Consider the following 27,698-nt stretch of genomic DNA (forward strand, 5'->3'; position numbering starts at 1 on the left):
CGGCACAGTGGCGTACATGATTTCCGACTGCTCCCAACAGTCCAAAGCAAGTGGGACTATGACATCCCCAATCGGGGTATTGTAAGAGGTGGAATGGAGAGGCAAGTAAGGTGACATTGCCACATTGGCAATAACCTGACAAAAATTATGGCCATCAGCTGTCCTGAGCGACCAACGCCTTTTATGGTATCCGATCAGCTTTCGTTGGGCGCATTGACGTTTGCGTCAACCCATAGCGCCAGTAATTTTCCTACTCCCATCTCAAAATGATGGAGGAGATATTTTAGAGAGGATTGAACATTATATTAAAATAATGCATATATAATTTGTTAGAAATGTATTTTGAAGAATGAAGCGCTCTAAATAAAAATATTTTAGTAAATAAAAATATTTTAGTAGCCTTTTTGTGGGAACAAAAGAATAATAAAAAAACACAAGTCAAAAGGCAAATAAATGCTTTATTAAAATAATAAAAAGCCAATAATTTATATAAATGCAAAATAACAATAATCTTTTACATCTATCTTTTGTATTACATAAACAAGACTGTCTGTGATTGTGTGGCTTTGGTTTTTATAATAAAAATCTACAGTTCAATTCCATGGATTGATGAAATTTTGGACACTTGACCTTCAAAACAAGAGGAAAGTCACGGTCTATAAGACATTTTGAAAAACCACCCCAACCCCTTTGCCCACCCCTTAAAGCAGAATTTTGATTCTTCTTGGTGAATTTTCGCACACAAATAAGAGGAAAATTACTGTCTACATCTGATTTCCAAAAACTCTGTTTAAAGCCCGAGCAAAGCCGGGAACTTCAATCAACTTAGCGATTAATAATAAAAATAAATAATACCCAAAAACAAAACATTCGTGAAAGAAAACCACTTAAAAATATTATGTCCTTACTAAAAAAAATCTGGCCACTAGAACTAATAAAAATTTTTAAAAAAACCACACCAAGACCTCTTAAAAATTTTACAACAATTTTTTTTTTTTTAATTGAGTTAGTTGAGAAATATTATCATTTCAAAGCCAAAGTAAAATTAAAAAGATATAAAAATGTTAAAAGATGAAAAAAATAACAATTAATAATCGCCACCTTACACTAAAAACAGTCAGAAATATTTTTCGTTGGTTTTCTTTATAAGAACAACATACTCAAAAATACTTTTATACTGACAAAAAGATAAAATAGTTTCATAAATAATCTTTTTCTAAAAATAATGTGATAAATGAAGGAAACTAACTAATAATAAAAATATGATATTTAAATTGCATGGTAAGCGCTGAGTTAAGAACATAGCGAAAAATGCATGCAGTATTTTTTTTTATTGATAAATTAAAATATTTTAACAGATCGTATATTTTATAATGCCCCAACTTTAATTTTTTTTTAATGATTAAACAAAACCTGTTCTGAAAAACAGTTTCCGCTACGATATCCGAATTCCATTAGATCAACTGCTAGAGTGTAATGTTTGTGGAGTAATCGATCATTAAACCAATCTCAAATTATGTTATTAGTGTCATTACCAAGTGAGAAACATATTCCATATTTGTTCCCCAATATTTTATTTTATTCCAGCTGTGGCAGTGGGACAATCACGGATTCAACATATCTATGGGGACAGTTATATGTGACAGCATAAAGATTAATTTTATATTTTCTAAATAAGAAAGATTTACTTAACCTAAAAAAAGATCAAAAATTATATTTTTAAAGTAATTACATATTTTGTAAAACATTGTGATGAAAAATTATTGAATGACACTTTTATCATAATAACATTATATGTTTAATTTTCCACAAAAACAGATCGATTGAACTATTTTTATATTGTAGTTGTTTATTAGGTACCTATATCTCAGCAAAATGAGAAGTGAAAAATGTTAAAAAAATATTATTAGTAAAATTATTTAATATTTTTTAAATACATTATAACTCGTGGTTTCGCTATCTCATAACCAACCGTATTCAACCTTAAACAAAATCTCAATTTAATTCTCCCCGAAATGGAGAATGCGATCAAGCTGTTCTTTACTGTTCAACCAATACCGTAAATATTTTGTCATCAAACGAATTCAACCTCAAATTACTGCATTTAATAGCACCTCATCAGAAAATTTGGTTGGATTTTATATTTTGTTATTAACCGAATATAAGCTCAATTACTGCATTTATTTAGCACCGCATTAGATAATTTGGTTTGGATGGAAGATTTGTCATAAACCAAATGTAACCTCAAATTACTGCATTTAATTAGCACCGCATTAAAAAAATTGGTTTGGATGTAGGATTATGTCATCAACCGAATTTAACCTCAAAATACAGCATTTAATTATTAGCACCGCATAGATGGCATCAAGTCGTTCTTTCCTTTAACCAACCCTCTTCAAACTATGTATACCTCAAATTGGTGTACCTTTCCACAAAATGTGGTTTGTCTATATTTTCGAGTCATTATCCCTATACCTCAGCCAATACCTCAATCTGCTGTCTTTAATTCCGACCGTATTAGCAAATGTGGTTTGACAAACTCTAACCTTCTCAGCATTCAATGGCAAGTTGTAGATGATACGATTATATTTCCTCACGGTGCCCTCGGAAGTAGCGTCTTCGGGAGTTTCAACATCAATCATATGAATGACAAACAATTTACGCTGATGCCAAGTCATTGAATTCCAGAAAGTGTCAAAGATAGACTTTCTATTGACCAGAGTAAACTTGGGACAGTTGAAAGAGTCAGACTTTGTGCACGGACTATATTTCCCAACTAACGAACACGGGGGCCCTAAAAACATCTCTTCATTTCCACATTTATAACTGTAATCATTCCACGTGTTAGCTTTTTTGTTGCCCTGCACCTTGGTTTTAAACATTTTCTTTTTTTTTTCATTATGACTTTTGACCGCAAGTTTAAGTTGTTTGTTGATGATTGGCAGAGGTTTGAATCTCTTGGGACCTGGCTTAGGGAATACAGGTTTGATATCTTGTTTTAATTCTTCAACGTTGTCCATAGTAACGTGGAAGATTTCTTTTAGTAATGGGTCTTTGTTTCCTGGATTGCGGGCACCCGTTTCCTTCTTATCTGCAAAAACAAATTAAATTAGTATCGCTCTGTCCATATCCGCTGTGGAGAAAAATCTAGATGACTAGGGATATAGAAGGCCAAATTACACACTGTTAACCTGTCAACTATGTACGGGACACCGGTATCCTCAATACAAAAATCCATGAAATTTTTAAAGCGATTTTAACCCCTGTGTACAACGGAACTGTATTAATATGTTCAGAATCGTTTGCGTTAAATATTGATTTCGAAAATACTTTTCATTTGATGTATGCAGCTACTCCGACGTCTTGGATTAAATTATCAACGATTTTTCGGCGTGTCATTTTTTCTCAAGTGAAACTTCCACTTAGTGTGAATTGTACAAAGGCACAAAGATTAGAATTCAAGTTTCACTGTAAGTCTGTATTAAAAGTACAATATTTCAAAATAAACCTAAAAAGAGAACATATTGCATCTTCTGTTTTTATTTTATTTATATATTTGAGTGATCACGAGCGAAATACCAAACGCTGTAAACGTGTATTGAGTACAAAGTTTTAAATTGTCATAAGTGATGATCATTTCAGATTGTTACAACTTTATACTGAAACTGGCTATTCAATAATTAAACCTTCAATTCAATGAATACAACATTTATTTGGCTTCCACTTACATTTATTTTATAATTATTACAATTAAAACAACAACAACGAAAACAATACACAACAATTAAAATTAAATTGTCATCATAGGACCGTTCTCAAATCACACATATTCATTTTCATTAGACATATTCGTAAACCTTTCAAAATAAGTTTAATTTGAATAAACATTATATTTAATTTACAAACATCGGTTAATTAAACCGAGGAACAAAATCACAATGAGCACTTAAAAATTGTACAATAAAATACAAGATTTATTGTAGAATGAAAAAACATCTTTAAAAACTATCTAATAGATTTTCTGAAACCAACATTAACGAAATATACAGCTAATTTAATCATCATTCAAAACTTTTAGTATCCAAAAAAAAAACATTTTTGGGCGATGACGCTGGAATTACGTCACCGTAATTTGGGGCAGTAAAGGAGTTATACTTTCTCGGTTCCAGGAGACTTGTAATTTGAAAATGAGATTGCGCTACCCCAACCAAAACACAAAGTAATCGCCAGATTTCTGTACTAACCAAGTTGGTTATTCTTTGGTTTGATGTCCAGCGGGGCCCGCACTTGGGAAGAACGTTCGATTAATCACAAGTCACCTTTTTCACATGAGCTAATGCACACAATCGGCGAGCATGTGCTACGATTAATGAGAGTAAAACGGCGGTTTTTCTCTCCGGTATTTTGTCAAAACATTTTAAAATATTACAAATTTTGCAAAAGATTACATTTTTCAAAATATGAATTCCCTATTATCGAAAGAAACTATTAAGAATTGTCACGAATCAAAATACAAATAGAAACGATTATGACATATTTACTAATATTTGAACTTTTATATCTTCTATTTACAATTTTTTTACATTCTCTTGGGGCATGCAACATGTTTCAGCCATTGTGGACTGCACGCCCCTGCCGTTATTTTGTGACAAGGGTTCAAAACTTTTTCAGCCTTTATGGACTGCACGCCCCTGCTGTTATTCTGTGACAAGGATTCAAAACTTTTTCAGCCATTATGGATTGCAGGCCCCTGCTGTTATTTTGTGACAAGGGTTCAAAACTTTGACGATTTAACTGCTTCATTGACAGAAAACTACGAATCTAGCAAAACCAAAGTATTGTCCTTCAACCAGGATTTAGTTTTTTCATCCATAGTTGTAGCTCAAAAATAACGTAACAGAAATTATTGAGCGGGGCCAAATTTAACTCCGCGACCGACCGGTTGGGAACCCTTGTGGGTTCAATATCTTCCAGCGAGATAGTCACGGCCTGACAATGCTTCCGGTGAGACGATCACTGGTAGCGCTTCCTGTACAGCCGTTATACATGCCCCTGCCGTTATTCTATGACATAGTGTTCGGATAGGTCGGGAGGCGGATGGATATGCCTCCTGTTTGACACGAGGATTATATCTGCCAGCAGGATGGCCATGGCCTGACAATGCTTCTGGTGAGAGGATCACTGGTAGCGTATCCTGTCCAGCCATTATGACCGTCCTGCCGTTATTCTATGACATAGTGTTCGGATAGGTCAGGAGGCGGATGGTTATGCCTCCTGTTGGATACGAGGATTATATCTCCCAGCAGGATGGCCATGGCCTGACAATGCTTCCGGTGAGAGGATCACTGGTAGCGCATCCTGTCCAGCCATTATGACCGCCCCTGCCGTTATTCTATGGCATAGTGTTCGGATAGGTCGGGAGGCGGATGGTTATGCCTCCTGTTGGATACGAGAATTATATCTCCCAGCAGGATGGCCATGGCCTGACAATGCTTCCGGTGAGAGGATCACTGGTAGCGCATCCTGTCCAGCCATTATGTCTGCCCCTGCCGTTATTCTATGGCATAGTGTTCAAATAAGTCGGGAGGCGGATGGTTATGCCTCCTGTTGGATACGAGAATTATATCTCCCAGCAGGATGGCCATGGCCTGACAATGCTTCCGGTGAGAGGATCACTGGTAGCGCATCCTGTCCAGCCATTATGACCGCCCCTGCGGTTATTCTATGGCATAGTGTTCGGATAGGTCGGGAGGCGGATGGTTATGCCTCCTGTTGGATACGAGGATTATATCTCCCAGCAGGATGGCCATGGCCTGACAATGCTTCCGGTGAGAGGATCACTGGTAGCGCATCCTGTCCAGCCATTATGACCGCCCCTGCTGTTATTCTATGGCATAGTGTTCGGATAGGTCGGGAGGCGGATGGTTATGCCTCCTGTTGGATACGAGGATTATATCTCCCAGCAGGATGGCCATGGCCTGACAATGCTTCCGGTGAGAGGAGCACTGGTAACGCATCCGGCCGTGGGCCAACTGGACGTTTCTGCTGAACGTGTAGCCGCCCATCGTCAGCAATCTGCCTCTACCTTTCGTGGTGAAATGAGCCCGACCTGAAAAAACCTTGAGAATTATTTCAACTGTTTTGTGATTATTAACCATAAATAATAGAAACAAAAGGAAACAAGGCATGGAGTGCAAATACACACAGAAAAATATATTGCTAATTCATTAAAAATCTCTTCAAATTATTGGTAATTCGTCTAAAAGCAGGATTGGAAACCGTTTCCTGAAAAACTTTAGGTTAATTTCTAATATATCGGGACACGTTTTCATGCACCCGCATCTACCTTGATAATATATGATGACGAAATGCGAAAATATTTGGATTTCTATGAATACGTGTTCCTATACTATATCATAATACTATAATACTTCTTTTACTAAAAGTTTAACAGGAAAACTCAATCAATACATTCGGTAAGGGCCTGCAATTCCGTTTTAAACCGGATTACGAATAATGTGAAGAAACTCTTAGTAAATTAGCATTTTTTCATTTTTCTCCGTGTAGAAAATGAGATTTGCTGTAGTAAGGGTAGATAATGTAGACGAAACTTGTGCGCGCGGTGTAATATTGATAATGGTTCATTTCTTACTTCCCTTGTTTCTATTATCTATGGGATTGACTCTTATTTGATATTATAAAGATCAGGATCAGAGTTATCTGACGGCCGCATCCAAAATAATAAATATAATTACGGCAAATAATACATTAAAATTTTGGTTTGGACCATTCGATTACTAACTGGTTGAACTAATACTAAAATTGTGTACAAACATTTTTAAAAAATACCTAGAAAGTTCTACAGTCAGGTTTGGGAAGCACTTCTAAAAATACGTAAGAAAGAAAAGTCATGGCGAAAAATCATATTTTAAGTATTTTTTTATTAAAACAGTAGGCAAAATACAATATAATATGAAATAATTTTTTACAGAACTCAATAAAAACAATAGTCAGAAATCGGCGACTTGGAATATGTGAAATAAACAAAAAAAACAGAATTCACAAATAGCATGGAAATATAGAGAAAAGATCTTAACTTAACAAATAATTTTCATGTCAGTAAAAAAAAACTAATTCATTTGTAAAAATGTTCACCCATTTTTTTTTATTGTAAGGGTGTAATTTAATAATAAATAACCATAATAAACAGAAAAAATATATACATTCTTACAAGGCCTCCGTGGTCGAGGGGTAAGGCTCTCGAATAGCAAGCTGAAGGTAGCGGGATAAAACCCCAGCGTGCGCAAGTAAATTTTATTTAAAATAATATATAGTGTATTTAAGGCACGTCCCATAGTGGAAGATACTCTCAGTATCGCCCTGGTGTAAGACCACCATTCAGAATTGAAATGTCACTTAAAATGGCTTTGGCCGTGTTTGGTGACCAGATCTGAATAGCCAGGTACTTCCCAATCTTCTCCTTCCCCACCCCCTTCCCCTCCCCATAACCTTCAGCCTCACAACATTCAATTCAATTGGGGATGCCATAGTCTTACTGGCTCCAGGCGGTTGGGAACTGGGACTCTTGTACGGTATTCAGATTAAAATTAAAATAAATAAAAAAGTACTATCCAGATTTAGCTTTACCGCGTTACATTTCTTATTCCAATTTATTTATCATCGTTTTAATAGTGTATCTTTTTTTATTTAATATACATAGGTACATAATAGATTTAAAAATAAAGATAGCTCTGAAAGGTAGTTACAAAAACTGATTTAATTTTTTTTGCCCAACTATATTGAGAAATTAATTATCGTGTTTGAATTGGGGGAGTAGCGCCATTGTAGTAAATAGGGTAGGTAAATACATTATATTATTTGGAATGCATAAAATTTAAAATAGTATAATAATTAACCTTAATAATAAACTCTAATAACATAATAGTTACTAGACTCTTATTTCAAAAAAGATTTTTAAAAAATTTATACTGAATACCTACTTGAGCTGACAATATTGTAGGAAGTAGGTTCACAATAATAAAATGCAATAACAACAAATAAATTTTAATTACAACATAAACATTAATAAAAGAGTAGACTTGCCCTAACGTTAAATCTGGGTGTCATTTCGACGAGCTGGATGCAAACCACGAGACCACCTTTTTTAGCACCAGGCGGGTTCGAGAATGCTTTGAATAAACTACGGCATTAGTCGTACGTTGACCGCCGAAGAACGCACATTGAAATATGTTTATTTAAAATTTTCTTTATTCAGTGAAATGGTTATTACAATTATTAGGAATATTTAGACCACCAAGCTAGGCACATGCCCGTGTTGTTTATATATACAGTACATTAAAACAATATAATAATAATATTTTGCTAATTTGCTAAACCTCAAGAGCGCTGAACAAATATATTTCTTAAATAGTTAATACTAGAACTACTGACTTAAAACTAGTGACCCACCTCTAAGACTTATATCTAGTGACTTACGACTAAGGCCTATAACTAGATATACTACTATATATCAAGTATGAAATATAGAAGAAATTAAAATAAATATAAAAAAGTATATAATTTAAAATAAAATAAGAACACATACAGAAGAAAATTGAAGGAATTTAAAGAAATATTAAAAGTATACAATTTAATAGAAAATAAGAAGAAAATAGAAGAAATTAAAAGAAATATAAAAAGATAATTTAAAATAAAATACGAAGAAATACAGAAGAAATTTAAAAAAATATAAAAGTATATAATTTAAAAGAAAATAAGGAGTATAGAGTTTAAGAGAATATAAGAAGTATATAATTAAATTCATCTATATATATATAGATGAATTTAATTTACGGAAACAATGTAAGTAATAAGAAAAAAATACTGTAATATTTTATATGTGCGAGTTAGTGTTTATGTGAAATACATTAAAATAATGTGAAAGAATATATCAAAAGATTGAAATATAGAGGAATTTAAAAATATATATTTGTATAAGAAGTTAAATTACACATATATAGCATCCAGAAATAACCAAACCCTGAGTAGATAAGTAAAGTTCGCTAAAGTAAGTTAACGTTTTTCAGCGCAGACAATTGCGGTACTTTTCTGCGCAGGGTCTGAATGTTCATATTTAACCGAACCATCTACGACGTAAAATGAGTGAGGTAAGTAAATTATAACACATTTGTAAAAGTGCCTAGCTAAATAGTGTAGCAAAATATTAGATTTTGAAAATAAGCCCGAACCTTTGTTTACCCGATCTGTGATTTGTAGTTTCTACGCAGTCAGGAATTTGCACGCCATTGTAAAAAGGACTACTAAGTTGTAAGCAAATATTATTTTCGAAGACCAAATACTGACTAGGATAATGAGAGTTGCCTGTATACTGTCAGATTCATTTATTGACAAATCACTTAAAGGGGAGACGGTCACGCCCACTGAATAAAAAGTTTTATTTAGTCATTGGTCACACCGCGTCTCGGCTCCGTGCAACTTGGTGTGTACCCCTTTCCCTCATTGAAAGGTCTATTTTTTGCATGTCTATGAATTACAGTAATTTGAAAATAAAACTTAATTAAAAAACATTCGATAATCTTAAATATGATTTTTGAAAACTGAACTTACTGGAATATAAATCCTAGCATTTTCAAAGCCTTCGACGTGAGATTGAAAGAGAAGCTTACTGTCTAATATAAAAACTCAATTCTTTCAAGAAAGGCATACAAATACAATATTAAATCGGTGGTTCATTCCAATATTTGTATTTGTACGCCTTTCTTGAAAGAATTGAGTTTTTATACGGACTAAACTATTTATTCATATTCATATACCATATGTGCGGGAGCAAACAACTTTGAAGCATAACTTGCAAAAAGTGTTTAAAATAATAAAATCAACGACATCTATGTAAGAGCAGGGTACGAATTCTTTTAAGTATACCATTTAGGCGAAAGCTTGTCATGCAATTTAAAAAATTATATTGAATATTTTTCACACATTGGTAATGTGTATCTCTATGGTCCTGCAGTTATGTATTAAAGACTCACTTGGTCATAAATATGTATTTGTTTTAAATCGCTAGATATTTCTTAGTTGTGAGTCACTAGTAGAAAGTAGTGCCATGTGTACCGTCGGTCGACTGACGACGTAGCGCTGACGAGCTGGACCGATGGTCCTCGTACGCAGCGTGTAGGGAATCGCATGTCACTACAGCTATTCATTTATTCACCCACATATATCGCAAGCGACCAACGTACGTGTCGCACTATTTCCAGCCATAGATGTAAGTCACTTTAAGTCTCAGTGTTTCCAAGTTGCTAGCTACGAATATGTCTTACTTGTAAGCTATTAGTTATAAGTCGAATTGATTAAACTAAGTTGTGAAAAGACCTTGAGGTGATTTTCCCACGAAAACGGGGGTATATAAATAGTCCAATAATAATTATTATTATTACACGAATTTAAAGACTAAATAAAATCTAAACAATTGTTGGTAGAAACTACCCCAAGCCCCTACTCACCATCCGATTTGTAGGACTGCTGGATTCTGCAAATCGGATGGTGCGTAGGCAAAACCGCCAAAACAGCCTGTGTTGAGGTTGATAAATTTACAAAATAATAAAAAAAAATAGCACAAAGATTATATATTAAGAGAACAATATTGTTACATTAATCGGTTCCTATTAATCTAATTCCAGCTATAATATAATAGAATATATTGTAAAAAAATGATTATGTTAAGGGACGTAACACGAAATAGAGAGACATGCCAATTGCATTGTAAGGCCAGCGCCACACTTGACGGAAATTCCGTCGCGGATCTTCCGCTGGAGTCAATCCGTTACCATACGTTGCAGCCACACTGAATATTCAGTGGCGGATTATCAGTCGACTGCCAACGCTTATACAGCGTGGTCGTAATGGATCCCATAGAAATGATAGCTATTTATGAGGCATTAGAAGAAGAAAGAAAAAGAAAGCGTAAATATTGGATTCATCCCATAAATACTCTTCGACTAGAAATTGGGCAATTTCATACCTTGTAAATGCAACTAAGAAATTATCCAGATAAAGTATTCGAATATTATCGAATGTCCATACAATCATTTGATGTATTGCTGAATTTAACGAAGGACTATATTACCAAGCAAAATACAAAACTTAGAACGGTTATATCTCTCCCAAAGGCAAACTCTATTTTGCACTTCGATAATAAGTCTTTCAGTGTCGAACATCCTGTGCGTTCGTCGTCGCCGCGTGTTATCCGCCGAATGTGGCGCGATGCATACAAATACTTGGAATGCGACTTTGCCGATCTTCCGCCGACGGAAGATCGGTGCGCGGAGGACGGAACAGACGCGAGTGTCGGCGGTCCGCCACGGAGCGACCGATCGTCCGCGACGGAACGACCGATCTTCCGCGTAGTGTGCCCGCTATTTGTAATTTATATGCAATTACATGTATTGGCGTTCCGTCGCGGAAGTTACGCGACGGAATTTCCGTCAAGTGTGGCGCTAGCCTAACAATAAATTGAGTAGCTTTTTCATAATTTAACAGTTATTTAAAAAATCTATTTTTTTTCGTGTAACAGTTTTAAGTGATTTAATCAGTCGGGTCAACACTTTATGATAACCTTAAATACAAATTCAATTAACTGTTAGATATTATGAAGAAAAGTTTATTCGTTTGTGAAAACCCATCTTTATTATGAATGTTCTCAAACGATTAATATCTACATCTACAAATATATTTGAGTTCTACATTTTTTTATGGTTTTTAATAAAAATAAAAATGTATGTTTGCTTTATCTTTTAAAAACATTTTTTAATCAAAAATATAAGACCTTCTGTTGATACTTAGGCAAAAGTTTTGACAGGTAATCAGTTTTTTTAATAACTGGTGATTCTACTCGGATACATTGAAATAAGAGAATAATGAATTATATACCTACCTAGTTATTTTACTTTTACATAAATATTAGTATGTAGATCTTTCACTTTGTGAAAACTTACATACATATTTACACGTAGAGAATAATAATAAGAATGAAATAAAAAAACAGTTTAGGGTAGATATTTTTCTAATAAAATAAAATACTTATTGTTTTAAAACCACGAGTTTTTAATAATTTTTATAACCGACCGGTTTCGCTTTACTCAAGCATCTTCAGGGTACAAATTATTACAGCATTGTATTGTTCTAATTTGTACCCTGAAGATGCTTGAGTAAAGCGAAACCAGTCGGTTCTAAAAAATATTAAAAACTCGTGGTTTTAAAACAAAAAGTATTTTATTTTTTCATTGTTTATTGTTTCTTTACATTGTATTTTTAACCTCATTAGGACAAGCCTGTGTTGATTTGATTGATGTTGAGTTGATTTCCTTTGTCGGGCCGTCGGAATAATAATAATTCGGTTGGCGTTTCAACATGCTGTCCTGCAAATCGGATGAGTGGGTGGTTTTAAAATAATACTAAACATGTTATCTGCTCATACTTATTGAAATTTAGCTATTGTGGTCCCACTCTTTGTCTTTAGACAACCCTGAAGTTATCTTTTGTTTTCTCGATTGTAAATAAAAGAACAACAGTTCGAAACTTTGTTATTCTATCGATTAAATTCGATTTCATAGACGCCTCTGTATTTAATTAAGAAATAAAAATATTACAAATATTATATATATACTTTATTATTATATTAAAAGACCCTCCACACAGAATCCCCAAAGATGACATTTTTTTTTTTTTTTTTTTTTTTTTTTTTTATATTTACTCCACACAGGAGGCCCTGAAGAAAATAATTTCCCTCAGGGCCTATGTCATCTTTGGGGATGCTGTGTGGAGGGTCTTTTTGTGGAGAGGAAGGAGTGAACATGGGTCTTGAAGAGTCCCATGTTGTAGGAGGGAGGAAACACAGAGGCCGGCAGTTCGTTCCACAGCCGAGCTGTTGAACTTAAGAACGAATCATAGAAGCGACCCGTTCTCATGTGACAAGTGTCAACTGTGTACAAATGTTGGGCACGCGTTTGGTGTGTATCCCGACTACGCACCGGTGCCGAAGGGATCAATGACGCTAGTTCCTCAGAGCATCTTCCATTGTAATACCGATAGAACAAGGACAGCATACCTACCTGACGCCTGTGCTCTAAAGATTGCAGTCCGTTTGTTAAGATTGGGAAATCCATCAAACGGACCGCCCGTTTTTGCACAGAGTCAAGGGTTTTTTTCAGGTATTTAGGGGCTCCGGACCAGAGATGGCTGCCAAATTCATTGATTATGAAATTTGTTTTGTATTTTTTCAATCTCTTGAAATTAGGACCATAGTTAAATATGTATCAATAATTAAAACTTAAATTCTCTGGTAAATTTTTGTCAAATGGCAACATTTTTGACATTTATCATAAGCCTTAATATAGGTGGAAATTATGTTAAAAAGTCGATAAATTTGTTAAAAAATAGTACTTAAAAAACACACCACAGATTTTCAGAAATGTTGTACATATTCTGTTTACAGAAATGTTCATGTTAATAGCAATTTTTGAAAAACTTGTTGAATTCCGCTGCATTCTTAATACGGAATAATATATAAATAGCACCCCACTTTCACCCCTACTTCCTCTTCGCCCCCCCCCCAATTTGATGTTCTCTCTACCTCTTCTACATTACCTATAAATACACTAACATATTGTTTTAATATGTTTTTATATAACCCCGATGAAGGTTCAGTGTGAACCGAAACTGGTTGGTTTTATATATTGAAAATACAGTGGTACCTCGACATACGAGTTTAATTCGTTACGCAACCTTCCTCGTATCTTGAATTACTCGTATATCGATGCAGATTTCCCCATACAAAACAATTAGACTACCATTAATCTGTTCCAACCCCCAAAATGTCACCCCAGTTATTTTTGTTACTTGGTTTTGAATAATAAAAACGTATTTATAAATGACAAATATTTATTGTACAAAAACAAAAAAGAGAATGTAAATAAATAAATTAGATATCCTTACTGGTCTGCCTTTTTCACTACATTTTTCTCGCTTTCACCTGTAGGCCGTTTAGAAAAAAACATGTCCAAGGAGGTTTATTTCTTAGCATAACATAGGCCCTGAGGGAAATTATTTTTCTCCTGAGTGGAACTAATGTAAACAAAAATTTATAAATATTAAATTAATATATGTCCTCGTAGTAGCATTTGCGTGCCCGCACGCCTTGGTTAGCTAGCGTTGGCGTGCCTGCACGTCTAACTTAAATTTAAAATTATACATATAATAAAAAACCAAATGCAAAGTTATCACTTATTATATTTTATAAAAAATCATGAGCATGGTACATTATAACGCATTCTTAATAATTATGTGCATGCATCCATTGTTACAAAAATAATTAATTTATTACGAAATGCTTGCGGGGGTTGAGCAGTTTATTGTAATCCGTATTGAGAAAATAATAAATTGATATAAAATAATTTAACCCTTCCTTGCCGGTGCTGTGAACTGATTTAACATATCTATAATTATTTCAATATATCTGTTAAGTAAACTAAACACAGAACTCATGCGTGCATTGATGGTATTGGATAAAATAATGTAAGTATTTCTCAGACGCAAAAATTTTAATAAATGTTTTGTCTAAAATCGGAAATTAGGGTGGCTAACTTTGACTGAGTTTTCCAATATGATGGTACTTACCTAGCTGAAGAAAGTATGAAAAAAGAATTGTCATTGAAATAGTGACGTTTCTTTGGTCAAATTGCATAATTCTTTATGTGAAATAAAAACGTTGCATATAACTAAGACAGGTATTTAAAGTACCTACTACATTCAAATCTTATGATTTCAGAGAAAATTTTGGTTTTGAATTATTAAATAAGAGAAAATCAAAAAAAAATTATTTTATGACGCAACGCTTACAGAATTACTAGCTATCCAACTAAAAAATGACAAAATTCTAAATGTGTTCCCTGGGTAGTTGTGTACTGAGTACACAGCACCGGAGATCAAGGGATTTTCTAGCGTCGTAAGGGAAGGGTTAAAAAATGTTAATAATAGTACCTATAAATTCTATACAATCAACATTAAAAGAAAATGTTTAACTTCACTTCAATAATAAAAGCTAATTTAATTGAAATTTAATGATTATGAATATTTTTTATGTAAAGTATGCGGTTTTCATAGGTGTGTATAACTGCAAGACATCCCTTCTGCTTATTGGTAGAGCAAAGCCATCGGACCTTTCCAGCCCTGGTGGTTGAGTTTTGGCAGAACCTGTAGCTGCCGCACAGGATCAACTTCTTGCCGCGGTTAGATGTGACATACGAATAAGACACTGCAGACGAGAGAAAGCATTTAGATTACTGACAAATACAACATTTATAAAAAATAAAATAATACAATTTGCTTGAAACATTAAATAAATTAATATGAGTTACCTGAAATATTAATTAATAGAATTTACTAGAAATATGAAAAATAATATAAACTGCTAGTGTGGAGACATTTAAAAATAAATAATTAATAAGGGTCCCCACAGGCATAGGTAAAGAGGACGGACCGCCACATAACTCGGAGTTGGCACACACTCCTTGCCTCATTCACATTCATACAACGTCTCATAGATACTCTTCTGTTATTCTGACTCCTGAGATGGCCTGATTCAAGTATTTGGTTCAATTGATCTTGCCATGTCTTCCTCGGGCGTCCCTGACTGATTCTACCATTAACATTTGCGTCACATATTCTCCTTACACTTATTTATTCTTTCATTCGCTCTACATGCCCAAACCATCTAAGCGTTATTTGCTTAATCTTACTAATTACGTTTACATCAGCCTTGAATTCTTTGCGAATCTCCACATTTCATACACAATCCTACATGGTGTTATGTATGCCTAGGGGGTTTCATTTCTATAGCATTCAGTCTACTTTCATCCTTCCTCTGCCAGTTCCATGCTTCACTACCACACATCACGGTCAGTACTAGGACTCTATTGTGGACTTCTAGCTTCGCTTAAGTACACAATTTAAATCAGTGTCCCAGTATAAATTTCATTACAGTGATCAAGAAGTTAGAAGATACGGGTTTCATTCCTAAATGTGAAAAAAAAACAGGACGGCCACAGAGCAGGTGGAAGAAAGAGAATGTTGCACAAGTTAACGTGTCTATACAAGAAGATCCTGGCTTATCCATGCGCAGACGTCCAACTGCTTTGACGATAACCAGATCAACTTTGTGTCGAAAATTGAATAGGATTTACAACAGTTCTTGGATGGAGCGAAATAAGGCAACTTGCAATACATCCAATGTGACTATACCACTGCTGAAAGACATATTCCCTAACAAACTGATATTCCATAGCCCTCCTGCAGCCCAGACTTAACCATAACATATTTTTGAATGGGGTTATCTGAAAATTCATGTATAATTATCATAATATATGATTGTATATCATATAGTAACATCCTGCATGTTTTGTGTCAGAGTATTTACAAAATCTTGGTCCCAGATTTGAGGATTGCAAAACTTTTGGCGCACTATACATATCAACGTTGGATTGATATATTAGTTACCAAAGCTCCTGTCGCAGTGTGGTAACCATCTTGGCTCACATCTGAGGTTGATGGTTCAAAACCCGGTGTGCGAACATAAATTAAATATAATTTATGTGATATTTTACATATAATTAATGTCATGTATTATATTTTCAGCACATTCTGGAGTGGTAAATACCCTCAACCAGATCTGAATAGCCAGGTACTTTCCAACTTTCGTACTCTTCATCTCCTTCACCTTTCCACTTCCATCAGCCTCAAAAAATATAGGTACCTGAATTGACGATATTACAGTCCCGCTAGCTACAGGCAGTCGGAACTCTTGATATGATAAATATTATATATCGGGACGGTAAGACAAGAAATCCTGGGTTCGATTCCTAGTTGTGACTGTTATCTTATTATTTATGTGTTCTATATCATGTTTCGTATAGATTTGTTAGTATTATCTTCTTCTTCAATATTATATTATATTTATGGGTATAATCTTCAAAATAGGTTAAAAGAAAGAGTTTTTCCTGAATAAACATTAAAAATTTGAATGCTTTTGCTTCGTTTGGTTAGTAATTTAATAGAAAATTAGGTTGCTTGTATCATGTTAATGTATTGTATGTTGTTGTATTGTATTTAAGGCGATAATAAAACGCAATGTTAATAAAAAACGTTTATTAATTGAAAAACAAATGCTAATTTAGCACAATTAATTTTATAAACACTAAAACTTTAATGCAAACATCATATAAATTATAGAAAATAATATATCTTGTACCAACCATTGATTTATACGTGGCCAGCAATGGGCGCAATTAGCAGCCTGGCAGAAATATATTTCCCGTTGGAATGGTAACACTACTTCCGCCGAGCGATCAGGAAAGAAAACTTACCGAACTGCTAGTTTCGTCAACTTGGGATTGAATCATCAATGAACAGTTATATACAGATTTACCACGCTCAAATTTAAAACATATTTGATTCACTTGATTGTGTAACGTGTCTCCCATGTGATTACACGTCATATACATATTCTCCTTACTCCCCTTTGTTCATGTCCAAACCATTGAAGCATCATTTTCTTAAAGTTATTCATGATGTTATTATTACACTACTAAATTATTTCATTTTTTTCATCGTAGGACGAAGGAAACACAAGAGCAGGCAGATCGTTCCACAGACAAAAGAATGAAATGTAAAAATTACCAAATGATTCTTATACTAATGCCCACAAAAAAGTTGTTCATACAGAAATGAAAGATTATTTGAAATGACGATAATTATGTTTTCTTTCAAGATCTGATTAGCCAACTTCTTCAAAAACAGACTCTATTTATTTCTCTTCTCCGGTGAATTCCCAACATTGAACCATAGTTCTGCTGGCCGTGGGCAGTATTGAATCATCCAGGCTTCACATAAAAAAACCAGTGTTTACAATTTTTAACCTAATAGTGTTACCCTATGTTTCCTTATGTAGTTAATTATATAGAACAATAGATTCACAGAATACCATCTCCATTAAAACATGCATAATAAATTGAATTACATATTAATATATCTCTTACAAACCAAACTCAATGCATCATAATATAAAAATTTCAATGTAGTTTGACAGATTGCAATATGCACCGCGCATAGTACCGTGTTACATTATGAGGAAAAATACAGAAGATAAGTATGTTTACAACGCCAAATATTAATAGCGACACAAGAAGTAAGTCATCCCTACTTTTTGTTTGAATTATAATATTATATATATCAAAATCATGCGACTTACAGAAATTCTTCGGGTTGTTTATTTACACTTGAAAATGCACTACCATTGCACTTAATCCACGAACAAAACACATCACATTCACTGAAAGTAAACCATTAAAACTTGCACACTGAATTGTATCTTATTTTCAATTGCAAATAATACTATTCGATGATGAAAGTAAATTAATGAAACAAAATACGTTCGCGCACATAACCAAAGAAAATATTCACAAGTGACGTATTTTGTAGCGAAATACGTGATTTTAATTATTGAGAATTAATTATAATAATCCCACACACTAATTAGATCGTAAAAATGCCGTATTTGTGATTTTATTTCAATATTTGAAAAATAAATTAACTAAACACTGTCAAAATATTACCATAAACTATAAACTAAAACATCCAGTCGAAAAAACAACAATTTTTTTTCTATGGTTTTTCGTAAATGTCAGATTGGTTATGCCCTAAATATAAGAAGCTAGCTGATTTCAAAATTTGGGTACTTATTTGCTATTCTATTAAAAATTACATTAAATCATGAAAACTTTATGTTTCATTTATTCCCAACAATGTTACATTTTTTGGTAATTTTTGGATAGGGCCTGACACGCTTATTACGAATATTTTTTAGGAAAAAACTTTATATTCGCCTTAATTACTATAAAAGAAAACTTTTTGCATTTCGGGCGGCGGAAAATTATGAATTTAAATTTTCAATTGCGTTAACCAAAATTCACTTCGCGAATCGATGCGGCGGCAATCAGCTGCCATTAGGTACGTCACTGTTATGTTGGTATCCCTGATACATTGCGTAGATACGACTATGGCTAACTTCGTGGAAGACAAATGGATTTGTATCACAAACCATGTTACACAAACCTAGCGTAGCCGGTAAACTAGTTGAAAACTGGGATGTTTTTCTTGCCTTGACGCGAGCAGGCGTTATTAAGGGGCACTTTCCTTTGTATCACAAACCATGTTACACAAACCTAGGTATCCCACGAAGATAGCAACGGTCGTATTTAGCTCTTGTTAATGCATCAGTGATACCAACATAACAGTGCGTTCCTAATGTCGCCACATCGATTCGCGAAGTGAATTTTGGTTTTACGCAATTGAAAATCAAAATGCATAATTTTCCGCCGCCCGAAATGCAAAAAGTTTTCTTTTATAGTAATTAAGGCGAATATAAAGTTTTTTTCTAAAAATTATTCGTAATAAGCGTGTCAGGCCCTATCCAAAATTTACCCATTTTTTAAAAAAATTATTAATTATAATTTATTTATTTCATATTGCAACGTAACTTTAAAATTTACGGTAAGTGTAAGTATTCGAGATCGCTGGCCACGCTTAATAAGATTTTTTTTAAATAAATTCTTTTAATTCACCTCTCATTATAAAGGACAACTGTCTGCATTTGGGAAATTTTAATTTTAACATTCTTATTTTCAAATAAGTAAAACGAAAATTCTATTTCGTTGTAAGATGACAGCCATTTACAATAATTTAATTAAGCCTGGCCAGCGATCCCGAATATTTATCAAGTTTGCATTATAACTACCTTGATGTTGTATTTTGTACTAATTTTATTAGTAACTAGCTGTACCCCGCCACGCGTTGCTATGGCTCAGTCTGTCTGTGCAGGTGGAGAAACAATAGCGCATGTTGCTTGTACGTTCAACAGATGGCAGACGGTTTTATAAGAAAGCATGTTTTTACCTGTCACAGGTGAAATCTATATAATACAGTTATATAAAAACACACAATGGATTTCTTCCCTTTATTTTTTCCTCATACTTACCTTTTTATATTTTACGAAAGTATTTTTTTTTTCTAAAATGTTAATGAAATTATTCGGGAAAAATAATAACTAAAAAATAATTTGAACAAACACAAAGCTTTTTTACTATTTTTGCATTAATTTTACTTATACGAAATTGTTTGATTGGATGACATTGAAAATCAGTAATTTTTAATAAATTTAATAAATTCTTTACCAAAGGTTTTTTTGACACATAATTTTATGAGCTTCTTCATCAGGGTAGGTACCTGTACTTACGCTATTATTTGAAGCACCGAGGAGATAAACCGGTTGAAGTATTTTATGGATTTGTCCATTTGTCTATGTGCCCTGGGGCCTGGGTAGGCTCAATCTTTCCTTACTTCTGGTGAAATTAATAAAAAATCGAAATTCTTTCTTGAACAGCTATTTACATTCTTTTTATTATTGTACAACAGAACATTCATTCCAGTTACAGTACAATTTTACATCATATCAGCATTTAGCTAAGTGACTCTTCAATAATTGTTTTAGGTCATTTAGAGAACAGTCACTTACATCCAAATTCTTTGCTAGTTCGTTCAACAGCACCACTCCCCTCTTCATGCTATGCTATGCCAGGACGTCAGTTTTGCCTTTTGGTACTCTGAATAAGTCATGGTATCGACTTCGGCTGTAGTGGTCTGCTACATATAAATAAATCATAGCATCCCAAGAGGAATGGGCTATCGATAAAATTTTTCCAAATTTTGAAAGACATAATAGCTAGACTTGCTTTCCGCCTAGTTTCCAGACTCACAGAATTAGTTTCCTCAAGTAAGTTGATATGGTGCATGAACCTAGGATAGGTTCCATGCGTCCGCATATAAACATACCTGAGGAATTTCTTCTGGATTTGCTCTATCATATCAATGTACTTCTGGTGGTACGGTGCCCAAACATCGCTCGCATACTCCAGCTCAGTATGCCATCGAACAATGCTAACATAGCATCTTGGTTATTGAACTGCTTGCATGTCCTAATGACGAACCCAAGAAGTTTGTAGCAAGACTGAGTGAGCTGCGATATATAGTCAGAGAATTTCAGTTCGGGATCAAAGACGACACCGAGATCCTTTACGGAATTTACACGTGATAGTGTTTCGCCCTTTATCTTATAATCGTAAAGTATAGTATTTAGAGAATGAGTGTAAGACATAGTGACACATATTTTTATATTGAAATCTAATTTGTTTATCAACGACCATTCGGATAGTGCATCCAGATCAGCTTGCATTTTAAGACAATCTTGTTGGGAGCTTATTTCCATCAGAATTTTAAGGTCATCTGCAAACAGTAGACATTTACTATTCTTAACATAGTTTTTTGGATGACATTTATTATTATTAGAAACAACAGCGGTCCGAGGAATTCGACCCTTGAGGAATTTCAGATTTCGCTGAGAATTTTTTCGAATTATGTCCACTTACCGAAACAAATTGGTTTCTGGATTTTAAATATGATGAGAAAAAGTTTAGTGTTGGTAGGTCGAAGCCTAGTTTAAACATTTTCCTCAGTAGGATATCATATATACAGACAGGCCAATAGATGATGATGGGGCCTAAGAGTCGAAAGGTTTTTTTATAAATTAACTACAACAATTTTCTTTCAAATCACCTTTTTTATTTATACCTCACAAGAGCACCCCTGTCTGCACAGTGTAAAGGCAGGGAAACTATGTCGCTACCCGGATGGGTAGCGTTGTGAGGTGGGTTAAGGTGGAGCTGAAGGAAGGGACTTATTAATGCTGGTCCTTAAGAGGCCCGGATTATATGAAAGAGGAAAAACAGATGCCGGTAACAGCACATACGAGCTGTCTTACACAAAATCGAATCGTATAAGAGGCCAGTTCTCGTGAAGCCAACATCAACTGTGAACGGGTGTTCCGCTCGTGTGATTTCTAGTTAATCAATTTTATATCTTGCCAAAGAGTATAACATGAGTATATTTAATATATACATATATGTGTATAATCTCATTACACTCCTTTCTCCGTTCAAGCCCTAACAATTTAGGCGTCCCTTGCTTAATTTTATCCATTCCATACACCTCATTTTACCACTCATAAGTATTTGTTTTCTTGACAGATTATTTGCAACGTCATGGAACATTTCAAAATATCAGGTAAACATTGGATCTTATTGTGTGAATGGAGTTTGAAATTACAATTTGTATGACTGGCGGCGTTCCAATTCCGTTCTGATTTTCGTTTTTTTTTAATGTAACCTTTTACGGCTTCCAGTGACCTCAGATGTCAAGTTGGAGTTAGTTTACCAAGTTATTACTGTTAAAAATCTACATTACTAGATATCTGTTAAAAAAATATATTACGACAAAAAGAATAGAGAAAATTTTAATATTCATGCGTTCCCTTTATCAATGGTGTCCACAAACTTGAGAACTTCCATTGATTCCAATGTCGTAGTAGAATGTATACTACAGAATAATTAATTAATTATATGAACATAATAGAAAGCTACTTTATATTCTTTTTTCTTTTTTTCTTACCACATCCAGAATAAAATTAATTTTCATTATTGGTGCTCTTTTGTGTTGATCTACCCCTGTGTTAGTAAATTGAAGTGGTTAGTAAATTAATGTAATATATATTTATATAGGCACAGGTAGTCAGGTAGGTATGCTGTCTTTGTTCTACTGGTACTACAATAGATGGTTCTCCGAGCAACTGGAGACATTGATCCCTTCGGCACCGGTGCATAATTAGGAAACATGCCAAGCACGCGCCCAACATTTGTCACATGAGAACGGATCGCTTCTACAACATCTCGGCTGTGGAACGATTTGCCGGCCTCTGTGTTTCCTCCCTCCTTCTTCTCCTCAAAAAGACCCTCCACACAGCATCTCCAGAGATGACATAGGTCCTAAGGGAAATCATTTTACTCAGGGCCTCCTGTGTGTTACAAATTACGTTCATTGAACTTTTAAATAATAGTGCTTAACACTATATGGTCGGGCATTTTACCGCCAAATCTAGACTTTCCACAAAATATTCATATCTTATGATCTATTTGATATTTTTCGATGAAACTTTCAGTGTTTTACTTTAAAAAGATGTCTCTATTTATTTACTTAGCAATGTATGTGTAATTCCTTTTTTTATGAACAAAAACTTTCTACTTTCTTGGGAATCATAGAAAAAACAGTATTTCACAATGAAAATACCATATCGAAATTTATTCATACAAAATTACAAGATTATTTAAAATTTTTCAATACATATATAAAAAAACTATAACCTAATAGTGCTTCAATGTGTGATAGCGTTCGAAACACTTTCCTTTATGCAGGGGCACATTGCAAAACTTGCACATGTACCGCGTTTCACTGCGTAGTTTGTGAGCGGAACATATGCGACAACGCGATTTTATTACATTTATTTTTTTGTTGTGTTTCAAACTCTTTGTATTGACAGGTAGATAGTTCGGGTACCGCCAAAAATAGAAAACATATGACCCCGCACCCATTTAGAACCCCTTGTTCATTAGTTTCCCGCTCCTTACCGCTTTGCGCAACAAATCGAGTAAACTCGTCTCCCGCGTCTTACTGTAAAAAGGCGTATGACGAGTTTTCTCGTTTCTCGCAAAGAAAGTGTTATAATAGGACCGCATTTTTTTCTTCACTTTTCAAAAGGTTGAGGAATGTAGGTACGTACCTACTGTTATGAATACATTTTGTAAAGTCGACCCGTGGAACGATGGGCTTACAATAAAATATATTAATACTTATTCACATTTACTAGGTTTCTTTGTACATCTTCAGCTTTGTACATCTGCCTTTCTCAGATGTCTCCAGTTTTGCTGATTATTGCCCATTCTCACCCATCTGAAACCCTTGGTTCTTTTTGAATTGTCAGTTGATTTCATATGTGGGCGATATCTGTTTCCTTTACCCAACCAAGAATCCAATCCAATGTTTGAAATTAAATTTTTCAAAATTATATTGAAAAAACCTTCCATTAAAAAACTACTCTAAAAAATTATTGTTTTCGTAATCTACAATAAAAAGTAGTGTAGGTTACGACCTGTCTATTAAATTAATATAATCCATTAAAAAATGGCAATCAATATTGAAAGATGTCAATTTATTTTTATCAATTAATTATTACAAATATGATTGACAATGTTGCCAATAAAATTGTCAAACTGAATACATATTCTTACTGAACTATTGATTATTTTATTAAAGCCTTAGCAGTCTTACTGTGATAACCTACAAATAACATAAAATAAATAATGAGCAAACTAAAAGAAACTATAAAAATCAATCACAATTCAATTTTGAGTGTAAACATTCAAGGACCTAAATTATTATGTGTTCTTTTAGGGATGCAAATGTATAGAAAAAGTGGCAGAGCCTTCAAATGTATAGGCAGTATGACTAAATTCTACAATGCCATTTTGTGTATTTTGCTAGCAATACTTTTTGCTATCCTCATGAAAACTTCTGTTGTACATATAGTAACCAATGGAAATACAATACTAATTGTCTATATGGGTAGCATGATTATTTTAACAGCTTACTCATTATATACATGGGTCAAAATAAACACACAAAAACATCCCCCAATATTTAGAATACTAAACAAAATCGATAAGATGGAAGCCATATTTAATGGAAGTGTAACATATAATGTAATAAACCAAAGTTATTCGGTTATTTGGATCTTGTCGATGACATTTTTAATAACGGTAATTGTACTTGAAATTGTAGCTGATGTTATAACTATTTATATGTTTTTCTTCATACTGTCAATGAGAGTAGTATTGGCTATACACACGACGTGTTCTTTGATATTAATGTCAATTGTTCAAATTGAATACATTAATAAAGTATTGTGCGATATGCAAAATGACAATTTGGATGAAATTTCTATTGTAAATCCATTCGTGGCGTTGATGAGAAAAATGATTTGCAATCAATCAGAAGTAGGAAATATGACAACCTGTCATGGAAGAGAGTCCCTTACCTTATTGTTGAAGGTTTGTGATTATATTGAATCAAATCTGGAGGCGGTCAACCAAATTTCCAATTTTGAGGTAGGTAAGCAAATATAAAAAAATGTACATTAACCTTTTGAACGCGTTAATTTGCTCCGTTTTATCTATACCCGTACGCGGTACATATTTTCAAATACCTATGCATGCAATTAAATGTCAAATTATAGCATTCTGGCATGATTTATTGGACTATATAGACACAACAGATTATTCTCCACAATATGATAACAAATCCTCGTGTCAACACTCTTGGATGTTTATAAAAACAAATCATAAAATTTCATACAAAGACGTACCGTATCTTTTGAATGTGGTCCCGCCATTCACTCGGCGTCATAAATAAACCACTCTCGGTGTGTGTGTACTTAGGCCACTGTGTTTATAGACACAAGTGGGACACCATGATCACTTATCATTCTTAGTTATGAAAAGTTGTGAATGATAAACTAGTACTAACGCCATCCGTTGACAAAAATGTAAACTAAAGGACTAAAAGGCGTGAAGAGGCGCACTTGGTTATCGATCTTTTTTTATGAAATACAATTTTATTTTTGAGAAATTCTTGTAGATGTCAGCATTGTGATAGTTCTACGAATGTCCAAGTGAGCAAGAAATACATTTATGACGAAAGAGAGCGGGAATATCGGCCGTCAAAGTTGCCGTATCAACTGTTGATACAGCCGCGTGTGAGTATAGACTTTTTGCCGTAACAACAGTTGATACGGCCGCGTGCAAAGAGTTAATAAACATATGTTATAATCATGATGGTGTTAATTTAACTATTTTTTTGAAAACACACTTTTTGCAAGTTATGCTTTAAATTATTAGGAAAATTTTTGCGTCCATAGTTTTGTCGGTATAAATTCGATTGAATCACCGATAAAATATTGTATTTGTATGCCTTTCTTGTAAGATTGAGTTTTTATATGGAAAAAAATTATGAAAAAAACTATTCATATTGCATATTTAAGGGTGCAAACATATGAAACAGATGGCGCTAATTTAATTATTTTAGGAGAAAAACACTTTTTGCAAGTATGCTTCAAAATATTAAGATGACTTGTTTGTTTGAACCTGTACATACGGTTTCTAAATATGGATAAATAGTTTTGTTCATATAAAGACTCACTTCTTTTAACAAAGGCATACAGATACAATCTTGTAATGAATCACCAATACAATAAAACTAACAGTGTTGTTTTCTTTTTTTAATTTCCAGCTAATTGTATTCCAATGTTTAGCATTCAGCGATATTTTGGCATCTATAACATATGTGGCGAATGGATTTTTTACTTATGTAAGAAAAAATGTATATTTAAAAAAATAAAGCTAGTATCCATTATAGATTAACAATGGGGAAAAGATCCACAATATGCACTCATTATTATTTAAAAAAAAAAACACTTTGTATCGGGTTAATTACAATGAGAAACATGAACTAGTTCAGTCTGCAAAATAATGCACTTTAGTGAAATATCTGACAAGTTCGTTGTGTTCACTTTGCGGCCATCTTGTTATCGATTTGGCATAATAAACAACAGTAGGTTATTAGGTTATTTTTTTTTTTATTTATTTCTTAATGAAACCCAAACTAAGAATGTATTCTTAGTTTGGATAGTTAAAAAAAGAATAAAAATCTATTTCAGTGTTTTCAGTTTGGAAACGCCCGTCTCATTCACAACCCCAGCCAGAGATAGCCTGGCTTCTCGCTGCCTCGTAAACTTTGGCCCTCCATCAATAAGATAAGATGCTCCCACAGCCGCTGGGCCAACATGATGCATCTGAGAGTCGGCGATGTGTGAATGCAGTGCGGTGCAGACTAATGAACATGTGGTCAGCGAATGCCCGCTCCATTCATTCCTCACATTGAGATGCACTATGATCTAGGAGGTTTTGGGTCCACCAAGCGAGACTAGACTAAGGCTCTAGATTTGCTCGTAGACCTAGATGTCCCCCTCTGACACCCCCCCCCCCCTCTCTCGCCCGCACCATATGAAAGAAGAAGTGTTTTTCTTTTTTAATAATTTGTGTGTATTGGATGAGGCGTGCCTCCGAATAGTTATCCAACGCAATTAACTTAGCAATCGGTGGCGTTAATAGTGCAGATTAAAAAAAATCCTAATTTATTCTGTAGTTCCTCCTTTGGCCGCCTGCAAAGTTAACTGTGTCAAACTCTAAGCAGCTACATACATATCTACCACCACTGTCTAATTCTACAATGAAAAGTCTCTACAAACAATTTTTTTCAACAAGCACCTACCTAATTTTATTCATTTGAATAAATCTTTAATAACTAGTATAGCTTAACATGCTTAACTTGGCAAGCGGCCAAAGGTGGAAGTAATGATTTTTAATCTATGGATTTTTTGTATCCAGAAAAATCTACACTAGCTAATGCAAAGTTAAGGTTGGTGATCGGTACATTAAAAAATGTATTTCATTTTAGTAATTTTGATGCTTCGTAAAATATACCTATTTACCAGAATAAATAAAAGATAATTATATTGTGTAAATTTTAATTTTTCATGAAAACAAGTCAACTGCAGAGTTTCTGAC

The 27,698-nt window shown here is 33.9% G+C and overlaps 1 long non-coding RNA gene across 2 annotated transcripts; it reads right to left on the reverse strand.

Moving 5' to 3' along the window:
* Positions 1 to 482: 482 nt before the first annotated feature.
* Positions 483 to 18,680, reverse strand: LOC149418212 (uncharacterized). 2 transcript variants are annotated; one of them, XR_016303160.1, is made up of 2 exons: positions 18,323 to 18,680; positions 483 to 3,091 (listed from the first exon to the last, which is right to left on the reverse strand). It is a non-coding gene; the product is annotated as an uncharacterized LOC149418212 (long non-coding RNA). The 2 variants fall into 2 exon arrangements; XR_016303159.1 differs by lacking the exon at positions 483 to 3,091 and adding an exon at positions 5,256 to 6,109.
* Between the last annotated feature and the right edge of the window lie 9,018 nt (positions 18,681 to 27,698).

The sequence above is a fragment of the Hesperophylax consimilis genome, chromosome 14 (assembly GCF_061612785.1).
Source record: "Hesperophylax consimilis isolate HC1 chromosome 14, BYU_Hcon_1.0, whole genome shotgun sequence".
Lineage (NCBI taxonomy): Eukaryota > Metazoa > Arthropoda > Insecta > Trichoptera > Limnephilidae > Hesperophylax > Hesperophylax consimilis.